The sequence below is a fragment of the Babylonia areolata genome, chromosome 19, assembly GCF_041734735.1.
Source record: "Babylonia areolata isolate BAREFJ2019XMU chromosome 19, ASM4173473v1, whole genome shotgun sequence".
Taxonomy (NCBI): domain Eukaryota; kingdom Metazoa; phylum Mollusca; class Gastropoda; order Neogastropoda; family Buccinidae; genus Babylonia; species Babylonia areolata.
The window spans coordinates 12628238-12645566 of record NC_134894.1 but is presented as its reverse complement, the minus strand read 5'-3'; the positions used below and the strand labels follow the sequence as shown (position 1 = coordinate 12645566).

Sequence of the window (17329 nt, the reverse complement as noted above, 5' to 3'; positions counted from 1 at the left end):
CTAACACATACAAACACACACGCATACACACTGTGCTACACACACACATACCATGAAGACTGCGTGCAGTTAAAACGACCAGACACAACAGAATCCACAATCAACTATCCCCCCAAGACAACAAGAGCCTGTCACAAAAGTTGGCAAAAACCCGGTCACGGATGGGAAAAAAAAAAAAACCTTCGGAGCTTGACACATTAGACAGACAACCCAACCCACAGTTCACATAGAAATACACCCCTCTCTAGATTCCTATATCCCCCTTCCATACCCACCTCTCACCCACCACCCACCACCCCCAAGTAAATGCACAGACACAATATACATTGTTCCACTTGTGACGTGTTGAGTCAGTCCAACCGAACGAATCATTTCTGATGGTCCTAAACTGAGTGTTGTCCTTATAGTTGACACGTTCTCGGTTTCAAACACACACACACACACACACACACAGAGTTACACACACACACACACACACACACACACACACACACACATCACTGTGTCCCTGATTTTACACAGTTACTTCAGATTACTGACTGACTAACTGACAAATAGCTTTATATTTGTGAATGAATTCCTCTCTCATCCTGAGTTGCTTGTCAGTCACGCTTGGTGGTTTAGCCGATCAAAACGCACAGCTGAGTTTAAGAACCAAACGGCTTTCGCCTAAAGATCAAATTTTTCACTGCGGTTTACCTCATGTTGAAGTTTCACACCAGTGCTCCAACTGTACGTCGCGTTATCAAAGGGTGAAAAGACACGTCAGAACGCGCCGCCGGCGTTTGCTGATATTCTATTTGTTTGATTTATCATTAAAAAAAACCAAAAAAAACGAATAAATAAATAAATAACTGTCAACTGTGTTTGTAAGTGCCACAACACACAAGTTCACATGCACCGAGACAGATGAACAGACACGTGTGCACATACGCAAACACGGACACAAAACAAACGTGTCCCACACATAAGGACAACGCCCACTCAGGACTACGCACAAACACGTTTAAGCTTTGCGCGAGACGGTCGTGACATAACCCACTCGACGCGAACACGCGCGATCTACCCCACCCTCCTTTCACACACACACACAATAATAAAAGACCTACATAATTATGTAAGTAGTGCAAAGCCACCGTGTGTTGGCCGGCACCGAAATACAGTGGCGAAATGGACCGAGAATAAAACTCCCATTCATTATGCGTAGTCGACTTGTCACCACTTTATCGTCGTTTCGTTGGGGCAATGCACATACGTACAATCGCACTCACTGCGTGGCTTGAGGTGGCGAGGCAGAAACTTGAGAGGGCATACCACTGGGACAGAACGTGCAAAGTTGTTGCAACATACTGAACTGTTGACAAGGAACAAATTTTCTTCGTTCCTTCGATGCAATGTAATACCAAAAAAAACATAATAGTAACAACTGGATCACGGAACTAAGCCTACAAACTGACAGCCTGCTTACTTTTGCACAAGTGGGGAGGATCAGCAGCGAGGTTAACTGAAGTAAACTGATCCACAGATGACTGCACGTCTTCACGCTTCCCTCTGTGATAACAGATCGCTGATGTCACTGAACCAGCTTTCCCACTTTAATAATAGTAATAAGAAAAAGAAGAAAAAAAAACCCAATAAAAAACCGATTTTGTCTTGTATGACTGGTTGAACTTTAATAATGTGAAATGAATTACCCATTTACTACAGGGAAAGTATTGAGCAACGTCGTTTTTCATTGGATTACAACAAAACGTATTGCGTTCATCCCGTGGCCTCACAGCTGGTGGTGTATGTGATTGTAGTCCAAGATAATGGTTGTTTAATTAAAAACAAAAAAACTGCTGGGAGTTTCCGTTGATACAATCGTGTGTGTGTGCGCGCGCGCGTGTGTGTGTGTGTGCATGTCTGTGCAAATGCTTATGTGTGTGGATGTATCACTGTGTACATGTGCACTCTCTCACCATACTATATTAATTTATTCATCCATTTGGAAATTAACTGTGCATCCACAGGCTTTCACTCACCCACTACAATATCTCAGCCCATAACCGAGTCCAGTGCAATACACACACACACACACACACACACACAGCATGACAAAGGTTGGACCAAAAGAACAAAAAGCTACATATATAAAACAAAATATGCACAAGAAAGACACAGCTGCGGCTTTCCGCATACCCCTAATCCCCTCTCCCTCCACACACACGTACAGTGTTATAAAATTACTTGTATATTAAGAAACACATTTTCAAAATAAGTTATGCTTCTGTCTCAATGAATACTTTCCTTAGACTAGAGATCTTTTGAATGTTGTACTGTTTCCAGATTTTAATTACTCACTAAATTTCCTTAGATAATTAAGCGGCAGACCCACATCAGTCTGAAATATGCAGAGAAGTCACTGGTACTGGTCACAGTGCACCCAGTGTGCTCAGTCAGTTAATCTTAAGAAATATGGAGATTTGTTCCACTCTGGATGACAAGACAGGGAGAATGAGAAACGAACAGGGCTAATCCCATTCATTCCACCCATGTATGAAGATAAAAGTCAGACAAACAGATCTGTTTTTCTTTTTTCTTGGAGGGGGGCCGGGGGGGGGGGGGGGGAGTAAGTGAGGAGGTAGACAAAAGGAACAGAAGAATAGAACTGAGAAACAAACATTGATATAGTTAAACTTGACAAACAGACAACACAAGAGCAGTAAAACAGACAGACATGGCTAGACAGACAGAGAAGAAAAAGCTTAGAAACAGACACACAGACTAACCAACTCACAGCAAAGAGAAAGAGCTGGAAAAAAATTGTACAATAACACAAATAAATAAATAAGATCTGAATACATGCTCTAAAGAATGTAAATGGTCATTTCCATCATACAAAGTGCAGCAGACATGCCAACCATGTCTGGACTTCCACAGGTATTTTACAGCCATTCTTTTCTCAAGTACCAATCATCAAAACACAATTTTCATGAGACAAGCAGATCGACAGCCAGAGACTAACACAGATGAGTGGCAAAGGGAGAAGCAATTAAATCCATGTAATGATGATGTGTGTGTGTGTGCGTATGTGTTCTTTCACCACTCAACTGCCTCAGCACAGCACATAAAATCCACGATGTACATCATACGTACAAGTACTGACACTGACCATGAAATGACCTTCTGAACTAAAACACTGACTTACAATCACGCTCAGTTATCGTCTGACCAATAAAGTTATCATCTGATGTTATGACACTGATAATGAAGGAGTTATCATATCAGGAGCCATGTCTCCCTCTCACCCACACCCTCTCAATCTCTGGTCTTCACCATGAACAATCATCACTGCTGATTTCTCACAGCCAGTGATTTCTTTCTTTCTGCCTGACTTCATAAGATGCAACTCTCATGTTCACTTTTAGGTACGTAAGTATGAGCAGGCTTTTAGTTTACGTTTGTGATCGTTTCTACCCTCTATTAAATAAGGTAGTCATACACTGTTCTGAAGTATGCATGTTGGGTATATTTGGGCTCATGTTTCCTTACTCCAGTGAACGCTGACATGGGATCTTTTTATACTGTGCATATGCAATATTGTGCATGTGGATACACATAAAGCTGACAAAGACACTAACAGATCTGTATCTGGGAAACTGGAAAAATCAACAGCCTTAACACACTATGCACCTATTCCAGGATCGAACCCGGGATCTTCAGACTGGAAGTTCAACGCTTGAACCATTCAGCCATTGCACCCTCCTCGCAGGTACTGAAGTGCTCTGGGCTCAGCTGTGACAAATGAAACAGCAGCTGACATCTTCCACCATGCCTGCTGCTTTGTATGGTACACAAAGCATGAGTTCTTCCCTGATGGATTTGAACAATAACCTTTTGTCAATAACCTCAGCTATCCATTCTCTCACCACCACCACCACCACCCACAGCCCCCCTTTCTCTCCTGATCAATCTCAATCCTTTTTCAGATTTCCTGTCTAGTGTGGCTGTAGGTGTGTGAATATGTGGTGTGTGTTAATGCATGTGCGCACGCACGCACACACACACACACACACACACACACACACACACACACACATGCATGCGCATGCGCACACACACAGCATCATCACATGGATTTCTTTGTCCTTCATTAGCAAATAGAAACAAACTTTTTTTTTCAACTTCTTTTTTGTCCTTGTTGCTTTCATTTTCTTTCTTTCTTTCTATTTTTTCCTTTTTTATCCTTTTTGTACTTTTTTTTCAATGAAAAGCAATTCATGATCTGACTTTTTATTCCTTCATGGGCAACTTCTCTGTTACAAGAAGATCCAAGTCAGTGGCGTCTTTTGGATTCACTTGGCGTATAAATGTTACACTATGACTGTAAAATCAGTAATTTCATGAAATCTCTGAAAGCTTCAGCAATTTCCTGTAACAACTGTGGCCATCAAAGACTTCATGAAATCACTAAAATTCTAATTGATTTGATGAAATCTCTGAAATCTTGTCACTCCAGTTGACTCCAGTGAATGTAACTCTTTTAAACTACTTGCTTGCTTGTGTGTGTGTGTGTGTGTTTGTGTGTGTGTGTCCCTGGCAAAATTCTAAAAAAAATCCATTTCGATAGGAAAACAAATAAAATTGCAGACAGGAAAAAATCATTAAAAATTTTTTTTTTTTTTTAATGGGTGGCACTGTCAATGTAGCCACGCGCTCTCCCTGGGGAGAGCAGCCTGAATTTCACAAAGATGAAGACAAAAAGAGTAATACAAATGCAATTACATAAGTCAGTGTTTCAGCACTGCAGAATAAAGCTTAGTAATGACTATGTTGTTGTTTTCCGTGTTCATCATGACACAGCAAACATTAGCACACAGTCTCTATGTATCATCACACACACACAGAGTCACACACACATCACATTCAAATAGTAAATTACTAAATATCACTTCACACACCGATGAATGTGATGGACAAAGTACAAAATCAATTGCAAATTTTGGGGTTATGGGGGACACTGGGGCAAGAATGAGGGGTGTTTTTCCTGACCTGTTAATTCTGAAAATGACCCATTGATTTTGTGGTGAACCAGTGAAATGGCCAATGGTGTCCTGAACCCAACCTTAACTCTGACTGGCTAATGTGTCTTTTAGTTTGATCAGCAGTTATAGCTCAATGTACTTTTTAATGTTTTTCTTCCTTCGGTTTTTTGTGTTTTTTATGTTGTTGTTTTTTTTAATAGAGAAACAGTTGTAACAGGAACACATTCTTTCAGGCTAAGTTGCTCTGTAATTCTCACTGCCTTTTCTTGGTGTTTGTTTAACTAATTAAATGGCATTTAAGTCACAAACATATCGTTTTGATGGTACACATGATGTCTGCATGTGCATGTGGAGTTCAGTGATTTTGTGAAATAACTGACACATGCATTTAGAGATTTTGTGAAATCACTAAGAATCATTTTAGGTGATTTCATAAAATTTGTGATGGCCACAATGGTTCCATGAAACAACCTAATCAGGGATTTCATGACGTTACTGGTTCTCACAATCTCACTGTAACACAGACACTACAGTTTATCTGTCTGTCCACAACTTTGCAAATAAACATGCCTTAACCCTACAACTAGTACAAGTTCAAATTTATGACACGGATTAGTTAAGACATTTTCTTGCAGTGATCAGGAATTTGGGAGGTACGACGTTTTCTTGCAGTGATCAGAATTCAGGAGGTATCTGTTTCATTTGGGAATTGCATCAGTTCATCATTTAAAAAAAAATAATAATAACAAAAAATAATTAACCAAAAAACAAAAACAAAAACAAAATCAACAAAACAATACTTTAATGATACAGGATACTGTAAATGCCTGGCTGGCCACATGTCTACTCATTTGTGAGTCATCTTTAAAATGGAGCTTATCAGTGTTCATTTCTAAAACACCATTTTAGCCCAAGCTCTCCCACAATCCCCCACCACCCATTCCACACACTGAGAGAAAATTCCATCAATTCCGAACCATCAAACAAGAAGCTGATGTACTTGTCTGGATGAGACTTGTGACTTTTACAAAGGGGTTTCAATCTTCTATCACCATGAGTTGGACCAGACCACGGAAGCCCCCAAAACGTGGGCACACCACTGCATCTAACCTCCACACTAACTTACTAGCACTGGCTTTGCCTCCCCGACAACTCTCCCATTTCCCTCTCTCTCCCCAAAGATTCCATCCCCACCCCCAAGTGGAATATTGCAACCCGTCAAGTCAATTGTAGTTCTCTATTTGTGAGAGTTAAAAAAAAAAAAAAAAAAGTGCTAGACATCCAAAGGCAAACATATTGGACGGCGTGTGAGATAGCAAAAGCTGTGTGTTGCTCAGTACAAGGCCTGGCCATTAGAATCATTGTAAAGTTCAACAAAGGTGCATGCCCTCGCTCAGTCAGCAGATGCTGGGCACAGACAGACAGTGCTAGTGCTGACTGGCTAGGACAGCAGTACACAGTGTGTGGTCGACCTGGGCTGTCTGAATGCTGCATCAGCCATAATAACAACTGGCCAAGTACTGCAAACAACACGCTGGCTGGAGCTGACTTTGAGGTTTGACACAGCTGCTGAAAGTCCAGCCCACACAGGGTCATATAGCAGGGTGCTAAGGCCCAAACATCAAGTGAATACTGCAAAACTGAGTGAAAGCAGGACCTGCTGCACACATGTACCTGTGTCCGAATGTTTTCAGGCACAAAGGCATCTTGAGACTTTCCTCACTCGGCTATGCTATGAAATTAGGTCTTTCGAAAAACTGTGTTATACCACTCCAAACATGCATACCATGTCTTCTCCGTGAATCAAATCAGGGTGACCTAAGGTTTCTCTCCAAATGACTGCAGAAGTTTGCCTCATACTGATTCACTCAGAAGCCAGTAAAATAAAATAAATAAATGAATAACTCTTCAAACAGGCATGTAAAATACGGGTTCAGTTTAAATGTAAAACCCCAAGGCCAAAGGCAAGTATATCTGTTGACTTAAATGGTCATTTAGGCCTTTACAAAAATCTTTCTCTGAACAGACTTAGCTGCTTTCTCAGCTCCTTTGAGTACTGTGTTCTTGTGAACTATTCATACGAACCATGTGCTGATAATGATATGCATAAATAGAAGCAACAGGTTACTTTTATTTTTACCAAAAAAACAACCACTTGGGCAAATGTACGTTGTGAAAGACCTTCATACTGAGTGTAAAACACAACAGCCATTTAATATCTTGAGTCTTTTTTCTTGATTTAGTTTTGGATGGGTGAATTGTACGCATGAGTATGCCCCCATGCTTCTTAATCTTTAAAGAATATGATATTTCTTTATAGTCTGTTCTAAAAACAAAATAAAAGTTGAAACTGTGCATAAGTTGTTGTCTTTCACCAACAGCAGCTCTTTTTTTTTTATTCAAACTTACAGTTGGTCTTGTAAATTAAACACCGGTGATGTGAATCGATATTCACTGCATCAAAATGACAAAAAGTAGTAAAGTTCTACATCTTTAAATTACAAAAAGTAGTAAAGTTCTACATCTTTGATTTGATAAGCCCTTTTAACAACTTTTTTTCTCAAAACATACAAAAGTTACTTTATCCGTCCTTGTTTTTCTTCAGAAAAACTCGATCACCGACCTATGTGATAACATGATGGTATGGTATTAGTTTACTATACCAGTGTTGTCAAAAGAGAAAAAAATGGACGAGTGATCCATTTTAAATCGATCATTGCGCCTCTCACAGATGACTCTGAAGATGTCTATGTCGCTCAAAGAACTCACTATGATCAAATGTGTCTATATGCAGATAGTCTATCTTTCACTCAAAAGTGCAGTTAGACATTGCTTTCATCCCCCGCTAATATCAGGACTGCCCAGCTAAACAAAACAAAAAAAACACCAAACAACAAGAACATGTTAAACACAAAGTTCCATTTCAACTTAACTGAGAAAAAAAGCAACAACAACAAAAATTGCAGAACAACACAGTTTATCACATATATCCAAATGAAGTTTATCATTCAATTTCTAAAGGCAAATTAGACTAGGCTGTGCTGAGGACGTTAGCCCTTCCACTTAATCTATCATCCCAAGATTACAACAACAACAACAAAATCACAAAATAGATGAAAAAAATACTTAAAGCCACAGAGCTTGTTTGACACATTACAGTGCATTACTTCAATATACTGTGAATCCTAACAGTTTTACACAATTCAACATCAATGAGAATGGATTAACAGCAATGTCATCAGTGATTATTTAAACCCAGTGAATATTTGTTGTGTGTGTGTCTGTGTGTGTGTGTGTGTGTGTGTGTGACCCCCCCCCCCCCCCCCCCCCTTTTTTTTTCTTTTTTTTTAAATTTCATTTTAACTTCAAGTGCACATAATGAAAACGGGATACTTACTGGATGTGTGATGAAAAGCGATTTCATCAATAAATCTTTACAAACCATTTCCCCATTCACAATCCATTATAATCCATTTCAGCACTTTCTTTGCAAAGATAGCATTCTCATCTGACCAGAACAAAAATAAAAACATTTAAGAGCACAGCTGCACTGTGTTATTTTGTAACCCTGGTAACATCAGCCCCAAGAGTTCATTATCACTGTTCTGCTGATGAATCAATGAACGCTACAACTGTACAAGTGCTGTGGGTGTGTGAGATCTGCCTCAGGTTATAAAACTGATCAATGAAACCACCTTGAAACCTGAAACCTAAAACCTCACATGCTATCAATTGTACAAGGAACAAAATATTCAGTTCTTATCAAATCATGGTGCTTGAATGGTGCCCAGCAAACTGCAAAGGGGCTATTTCAGGGCTAAAACAAATTTCCGTTAAATCAATCTAACACAAGTAGCAGTTAAGCTAACAACAAAATGACCAAAAAACCAAAAAAAGATATTAAAAAAACCCAGAATCAACAGTCACACATTACATAACTGATTATAAATCAATATTATGTGCCATCAACAAAAACAGTTCAATTCATTCCATGGTATAACTAACTACCAACCAACCCCACCAAAACAAAATAAAATAATTGACTTCAATCACAAGTACAGACCAAATGAAATGTGCTGATTTCTGTCACTTTTTTTTTCTTGTTGAAGAATAAAAGATAACATCAACTGAAGGCAAGCTTCCACTTGTATACATACAAAGGGAAGAAAAGCCTTCAGCTTCAATACTCACAAGCAATGTCTGCTTAATTCAATACAGGAATTACAGAAAATAAAGAAAGTTCCACAAGTACTGAAGCAGAATCCAGAAAATAGTACAAAGCCTCAGGATCAGGAATAGCATCATTGTGTTACCTTGACCTTTGATCCCATCCAAAAAAGAAAAGAAAAAAGAAAAGAAGAAATAACAACAAAAATCGTGATCTGACCTAAACCTAACAGTAACACTGTTCCGGTCGTCATAAAGATCAGATGTAAAACCCGAGTTCTGTGGTGCTGATAAACTTCCATTAGTGCGGCAACCATTGATGTACTGATCTCAAAGTGACTTTTTACCTCTGACCTTGAATTTCTGTACAAACTTCATGCTATTGCTTTCATTGGTCATAGTAATGTACCAAGTTTGGTGAAAACTCAGGATGCAAAGAGTGCATATCATGTTCACAACTTTACTGCTAATATTAAATAAGATACAAATAGATGTGTGTGTGTGTCACTCTGTGTGTTTGTATCACTCTGTGTGTGTGTGTGTGTATGTGTGTGTGTGTGTGTGTGTGTGTGTGTGTGTGTGTGTGTGTGTGTGTGTGTGTGTAAACAATTCCTTTTAGTCTGTAATCAGAGCAGGGGTTATCATTTTCTCTTTGTCTTAAGAAAAAAAAATCTCATGGCATTCTAAGCCATTGTCTCTGTCTGATCCTAACATGACTGTGATCCTCAAAAGGACATTAAAATGCCCTCATCTTGTGAAAGCTGTGCTCAACTAACAGAAAATTAAAATCATACACACAGAAATAAGGCAACACTGGGATATTTCTATCAGTAATAAATACCCTGAAAAGCTGCTGGATCGACATGGAATCTTGTAACGTCACATGAATCATTCTCCCATTTCTCAGTTCAGTCTCCACTGTTCAGTACCTTGTTATCCTTGGATCAGTTGGATGACAACACTTCTTTTCTGGTTTGCTTTGCAAAGAGAAAGTGTGGCAGCTGCGGTAGCTGATGCCATCAGTGTGATCAGGCACTGATACAAAATGGGATGACAGCTGCATCAAACAGGTTTGCAGCTGATGGACATACGTCCAACTGACCTTCATCAAAGGTAGTTCCGATCAAACGGGAGCACAAACCGGTGTAATGAGAAACATTTTAATACAATCTGTTTGTAGTACTAGTAGTAGAACTGGATGAGGAGCAGTAGTAAGCAGAAGAGGAAGATGAAGAAGAAACATGGAATCTACAAATGCAATTCTTTGAGAAGAAGCTCCCTGCACAAACACACACACACACACACACACACACACACACACACACTTTCTCTCTCTCTCTCTCTCTCTCTCTCTCTCTCTCTCACACACACACACACACACACACACACACACACACACACACACACACTCCAACTTCTATGCAATACATTGGTAAGGAAAATAAAGTCATAAGAAAATACATATACAAAAAACAATCACTCCATACAATTCTAAAATGCAGAAAACAAATAAAAGATCAAGCCTTATTTTGATCAAACTAAAATCCTGATCCCAAACCTGTGTGCACTCAAAAATGGATAGAAGTGTGGTCATACTACCAGTCCAAGGGATGACAAGGTGATGAACAGTGGAAACTCAACTGAAAAATGGAATTATGATTCAGGCAACTTTACAGAAACAAGTATTCCATGCCAAACCTTTTGAAATACTCATCCCTGTAAACTATGGTGATTCATTTTCAAATATATAAATACAGTTGTGTATTTTTCATTTATTTTCTCAATGATTCATCAGTCTTCATCACTTTCTCAGTGGAAATGGAAGACCATGAACCATTAGCAAAATGGCTTGAGAGAGGAGAAACTTGAGAGGGGAGAAACTCAGACGTAATCTCACATTATCAATGACGAACTCATTTTACTGTTATCACACCACTATCAGTTTATACTGCTTCCTGCATGAGTTCTTTTTGTCACAAAGCAGAAACTGCACAGCTGTGGCCCCATGACATTCGATTATGAATCAACATTTCTTACCTGACTTGCTTGAGAAGTTCTAAATGTTTTTCTGTTTGTTTTGTTTTGTTTTTTAATTTTATCACATTCTCTCCTTCTCAAGTTCTTGCCCTGCCCACCCCTACCTCTCTCTTGCTACTTCTCTCACCTTCTGTGACATTAACGTGCACAAATGCACCACATCAGATCAATCATTCTAAATGCACAAGCACATAACATGTTGAATTGCGCATCAGAAACAGATGTGAGTGGTGTGTTGGGGCGAGTGGATATGTGTGCATGCGAGCATGCCAATGCTCATTTCCATTTTCTCCCTCTCCCATGCTTTTGAGCACTTTAATGTGTGTAGGCTCTTTCCCCTGATGAAAAACATGCATTATTTTGTTATGTTGTACTGTTGCAGTTATGCAGCATACTGATACATATATAAATAAATAAACATTCCAAATCCCTGATAACACTTCAAATCAACCATCCGTCACCTGACAGGTACCTAATTCTAGTAATTGGCAACTTCATAAAAGTGGGATCTGGGATGTCTTTGATTCAACTGTGGCATACAATTCATTTTATTTGGATGCAAAATAGTCACCCTTCATAATACAATCCTTCCTTTAGAACAATGAGACTAAAGATGCAAACAAAAACAAAACAAATAAAAAACAACATAAGCTTCAGGCCTGTTTGGCTCACAACACAGAATAGTAACATAATACCATCAGGCAACGAAACAATGCTTGTATTTTACTGCACTTGCTTCATGACAATGAATGCTGACACTAACACTCAGGAACAGTCCATTTGTGTGTAAATTTTATTTTGCATATTCACCACCAGCAGTAGGACTTCAGAGAAGAGGGAAACGGTGAAGTATTTACATCTCATGGGTGTGCATGCACTAGTGTACCTGGTGTGTGTGTGTGTGTGTGTGTGTGTGTGTGTGTGTTGAGTTGTACAAACATCAGTTAGGATGTATATATGAGTGAATTAAGTTAGAATACATGATATTTCTAATTAGAATATTACACAAGTGCATGATTTGGTTTCAGTGATTCAAAGATTGGCAAGTTTGTTTTTGTTTTTTGGGTGTTGCTTACATTTTTTTGCCTCTTTATTCTGCATTAAGTTGTACTGCTTTTTTCTTTGCCTGCAAAACTGTGTATCTTTGTCTTCTATATATATATACATAAGCAGTGAGGGGTACTTTGGGTCAGAGACCCTTTTGAGATCCACATATATTAGTTTTTTTAAATACATATTTTTAGCACTTTTTTCTTGCATGAATCTGTACATGTAAATCTGCACTGTTAATTTGCCAGTGTAGTGAATAGTCTTCCAACAAGAAGTTGAAATGGTAAAATGTGTTCTTTTAGTTTCACTGTGTTTTTTGTTGTTGTTTTTGTTTGTTTGCTTGTTTTGTTGTTTTTTTGTTTTGTTTTTTGTTGTTGTTGTTTTTTGAGTGATAGACCCTTCAAATATCAGCATGTTATTGTCTGCTTGTAATTCACTGACATTTAAAAAAGTTCTTTGCTGCATAAATTTGTGACTTTGAAACTGCACTACTGATCTGCAAGAGTACTGAACATTTTAAGCAGCTGACATTACTTTTGTCAAATGTGACATATGTAACTAGTGTAAGTACAACACATGATAATCATGGGTCACAACCAACTGAAGACAGCAGAGAAAAATGTAAGAGGCTCAATTTTTTCCCCACACATCATGAAAATGCAAAAATCAGTTTAGTAACACATGATGTAGGCAGAAAGAAATGATTCAATTAATCAAATTTATGCTTCTACACTACAGGAACAATGTTTTCACAGTTTAACCAGCTTTGCTTTTGTCTACTAATTCTGATGTTTCACAAATAGCTGAGACACAATCTGGGAAAATGCACATAATCATGTTGTCATATAAAGATATACATGTATGAGTTTAGTTGTTGTGAATCTCTACTGCTCTAGTCATATTTGTAACAACTTTTTATACTGATGTGTCCCATGTTTACATCTAATAATCTAGCTTTCAGCTTTTGAAGTCCCCACCAAACATAGATATGAATAATGGATTACAGGATCGCTAGTTCACTGCATGCATTTGATGTTCTGGAACTGTATATCATATATGTACACAATGTGGGTTAACTTGATTATTAATGTAAGGCACAAACAGATCTACTTAAAATTGTCAACCTGGGTGATTACAGACAGGAAAAAATTATTTCACCTTTGACTGCCTACCAGACATTAATGATTAAAACCACGATTCAGAGTTCACAAAGTTCGTCAAGTTATTCAGTCACACATAAAATATTGATCATATAATAATATCATGGCTAAAGTGTTGCTTTTGAAATTCCTCAGCATGGTAAATGCATCACTGCATGTGACTTTTTTTTTTTTTTTTAATGATGTTTGGAAATAGAGTTATGCATGCATGTGAACAACTGGTGTCAGTAGTGTGTAAGCCATTTTGTCTCTGCACAAGATTCAACACCAGATTCAACAAAGTTTGGGTTACACTGATTCTCTCTCTCTCTCTCTCTCTCTCTCTCTCTCTCTCTCTGTGTCTCTCTCTCACTCACACACACACAGTGACACACACACACACACACACACATGCGTGCACACACACAAGCACACACTGTATAGAAACACATGCCATGTCATTTTATGAGTCTGACAAGGTGTGTGTCACCTGGAAACAGACAGACTGTGTCAGGGCATCACATGGTAGCAGACAGATTGCCCTATTACATCATCTCATGTCACCCTGGCAATGCCTCACACTGTGAGTGACACTACACAGTACAGCTGCCTTTCAGTTTCATCACCCCTGACTGGAAGATTATATACAAGATGCATCTCAGACTCAAACATACTCACAAACATAAATTTACAGCAGTATGCATTATTTTCTTTTAAATTACATTATTTATATGCAAAAGAATAACAAAACCACGATTCTCCCGTTAGCCTGAACACACCAACATTCATCTTGCTGCTAAAACAAATATCTCTAGTTTATTTGGCCTAATATACTTTTGTGTTATCCCTGATAACGACTATCCATAAGCATGACTGACTGTGTTCATATATTTTTATATATCTGAGTGGGGAAACATACATGTGCAACAGCAACAAAGGTCACAACAGAAGACAATCTGACTTCCCAGGAGACAAATACATGTTGTTGTTGTTGCTGTTTAAGTGTTTTGTTGTTTGGTTTTGTTTTGTTTTTGTTTGTTTTTTGGTTTTTTTGTTTCATTTTGTTTTTTTCCTGGGGAAACTCTGCAGCGATAGTGCAAAACTACGAGTACAGTTCACTTCAGTCAATTACTCAAGGAGACGTCACTGCGTTCGGACAAATCCATATATATGCTACACCACATCTGCCAAGCAGATGCCTGACAAGCAGCATAACCCAACAAAGTAAAGGTACAACTACTAGTAAAGGTCAGGGAAACCCGGAAAGTATTAAAAAAACAGGACCACTCACTCTCATAACTGTCTTCAGTATGCCTACACTACACATGCCATGATAAGAAAATGATGTACTCGCTCAAGCAAACACATGTATGTGCTCGCATATCTAGACATTTATACGGTTTTTCCTGATATACTGCTCAAAACGCTTCAAATTTCATTCCCTCATCCCCCACCCCCTACTCACCCACACAAAGAGAAAAACATGTCAGAATTATACTTGTCAGTTTGTGCACAGTACCTCCATAACATCCATCCACCCACCCAAAACACCCTCTAGAACTGTAGAAGACACATCCTTGCAACACACACACACACACACACACACACGTGCGCGCGCACGCATGCACACACGCACACGCGCGTGCGCACGTACGAGTGTACTGACACTCATAAGCACCATGCCACACACAAATGGAATACAGATTCCCCATACTGAAAACATGCATTTGGAACCAGATCATACCAACACCAGCACTGGAAAAGTAATGTTGCTGGAAAATGTTTCCAAAACAGGCTTAAACTAAAATGTCACAGTTAGAAAGATCTCTGACCCTGTTGCTTCTTCTTTACAATTGGGATTTTTAATACTATAAATAGCCTGGTATCTATCAGGAGCAGAATGAAGATGATATATATGTAAAAAATTTGCGACTTTGTGTCAAAATATTATGTATACATCTGCTAAATCAAACTACTATAAGGGAAGCACTTGAAAAATGTGCTTGGAACAGATAAATCTAGCTAACAGTTTGATGGTATTGGCAATAGTAAGGGAAGCACTCAAAAAATGTAAAACATGATACAGATTAAACAAGCATACATTTTCATCGGTAACGGTATTCCTATTTTGCTGCATTTTACTATAGTATCAATTAGCATTAATTACAATAAATGGAAATGTCACGCCCAGGATCATCAGAATAGTTAAAACTGCATATTAGAATTATGCATCTGACATACATTTATACTTTAATTAAGGGGGTACTTGCTTTTTTTGCTTTTTTTTTTTTTTTTTTTTTAATTGACATTATCCACAATTATTTTCCCTCAAGATGGAATTAGTGTCTGTGATTATAACAAGATATGGATGTTCAATCCACCAGTCACACAGAGGAATGGACTTAATGGTGGGGGAAAAATGCTGATGTAGCCAAAATTTTAACAGTTTCCAAGTGATACAAAAAATAACAATGAATGTATCTATATACTATCTGAGGTTGAAGTGGTTGCTGAAAGGACTATCAAGGATGAGAGTGAATTTAAAAACACACAAACAGCACACCCAGGCACAACATACTTTACATACACATACATATGTATAAAAAGGACACCTGAAGCTTCAAAAAGCACAAACTGCATTGTGAATAAACAAGCAATGTCAACAGTCTTTGGTGTTTTCGGTTGTTCTTTTTTTTTTTTTCTTTCTTCTTTCTTTCTTTCGTTTCTTTTCCAAACTGTTCCAGTTAGACGATGTACTGTACACCACTTGGTCAATGGGTGTGTTGCTATTCCGAGTATTCCGGCTATTCCGAGTATTCGCAATAAGTTCGTCAGACGATCACTTGACACTCTCTGAAATGCCGGCACATTTGTCTTGATGAACTCATGATCGAATTCCAAAAAGGGTGTGTGGGTCGCGATTGCTTGGCTGTCATGTTCATTTTATGCTTTCGTTCCTAACCTGCAATGTATCTTGCACTGGCCAAATTGCAAAATCGAATGTGCATTTGTTTCACTTCCGCCCGGGTGAAACCCACCCAGGTGACCTAAGTCAGTTATACATTTGCCCACCTCTAAAAAAAAAAACTGTACATATATCACACAGAAAGGCTTACGTGACATGCACGTGATGAAGGAGCAAAAAATCAAGACAGATAATACACATCAAATGCCCTAACTGTCGAAGACGAAAAATGGATCAAATGATCAAATGGCAGTGATCGATCAGAACTCAACAGGAAGACGTCCAGCAAAATCTGCTTTGACATCTATACAAAATAATCAAAATGCATAGAAACGGGTTCAGCTTACCATCGGTGGTGATTAAAAATAGGAAATAGGGCGACTCTTTCTGTAAAGAAATTACACTTCACTGCACAAGTCTCTGTCGCCATTTTCTTGTGTACAGTTTGCCTACGAGTGTCTTATTACCGAAACGGAGGATCCCCTCGCTCTCCCCGGCTATGTTTGTGTGTGTGTGCGCGCGCGCGCGTGCATGTCTGTGTCTCTGTGTGTGAAAACTTGGAGAGGGGGATCAGTATTTTTTTTTAGTCATGTCTAATTTGAATTACATCTGGCCTAAACTGATTCAAAATAGGTTTCTACTATAACTGCTTTAAATTACCTTAGTTAACTGAGAGGGATCTGTTGGTTTTGTATTTTTTCAAAACAAAGCCGCCTACCTATCACCCAATCTCATCGACAATATACGACCATCACTGAAGCTGAAGCAGGACCCTAGTGAACATTTTCGTCGCACGGCAGTCGGATCATCAGTCACGGATTCTACGGGTCACGTTAAGACTATATCTTCAGTGACTCAGTGCTAGTCCCATTGCCATTGAGGCCACATACACAAGGTGAATTGTCATTGGCCTTGTGATCGAGTGTTTTCTTTCCGGAATTGTC

The 17329-nt window shown here is 38.7% G+C and overlaps 1 protein-coding gene across 5 annotated transcripts in view; it reads right to left on the bottom strand.

Annotated features, from left to right (window-relative positions):
- The window catches only part of LOC143293461 (alpha-1,6-mannosyl-glycoprotein 2-beta-N-acetylglucosaminyltransferase-like), a 55888-nt gene extending 39036 nt beyond the window's left edge, over positions 1–16852 (bottom strand). Inside the window, exon 1 of one of the 5 annotated variants that reach the window (XM_076604337.1) lies at positions 16733–16852. The gene's annotated coding sequence lies outside the window, so the exon portion shown is untranslated. Of the gene's footprint in view, positions 1–51; positions 114–699; positions 719–1109; positions 1246–1468; positions 1565–16732 lie in introns of those variants that run through there. The other 4 variants (XM_076604341.1, XM_076604342.1, XM_076604344.1 and 1 more) reach the window with 4 other exon arrangements.
- Between the last annotated feature and the right edge of the window lie 477 nt (positions 16853–17329).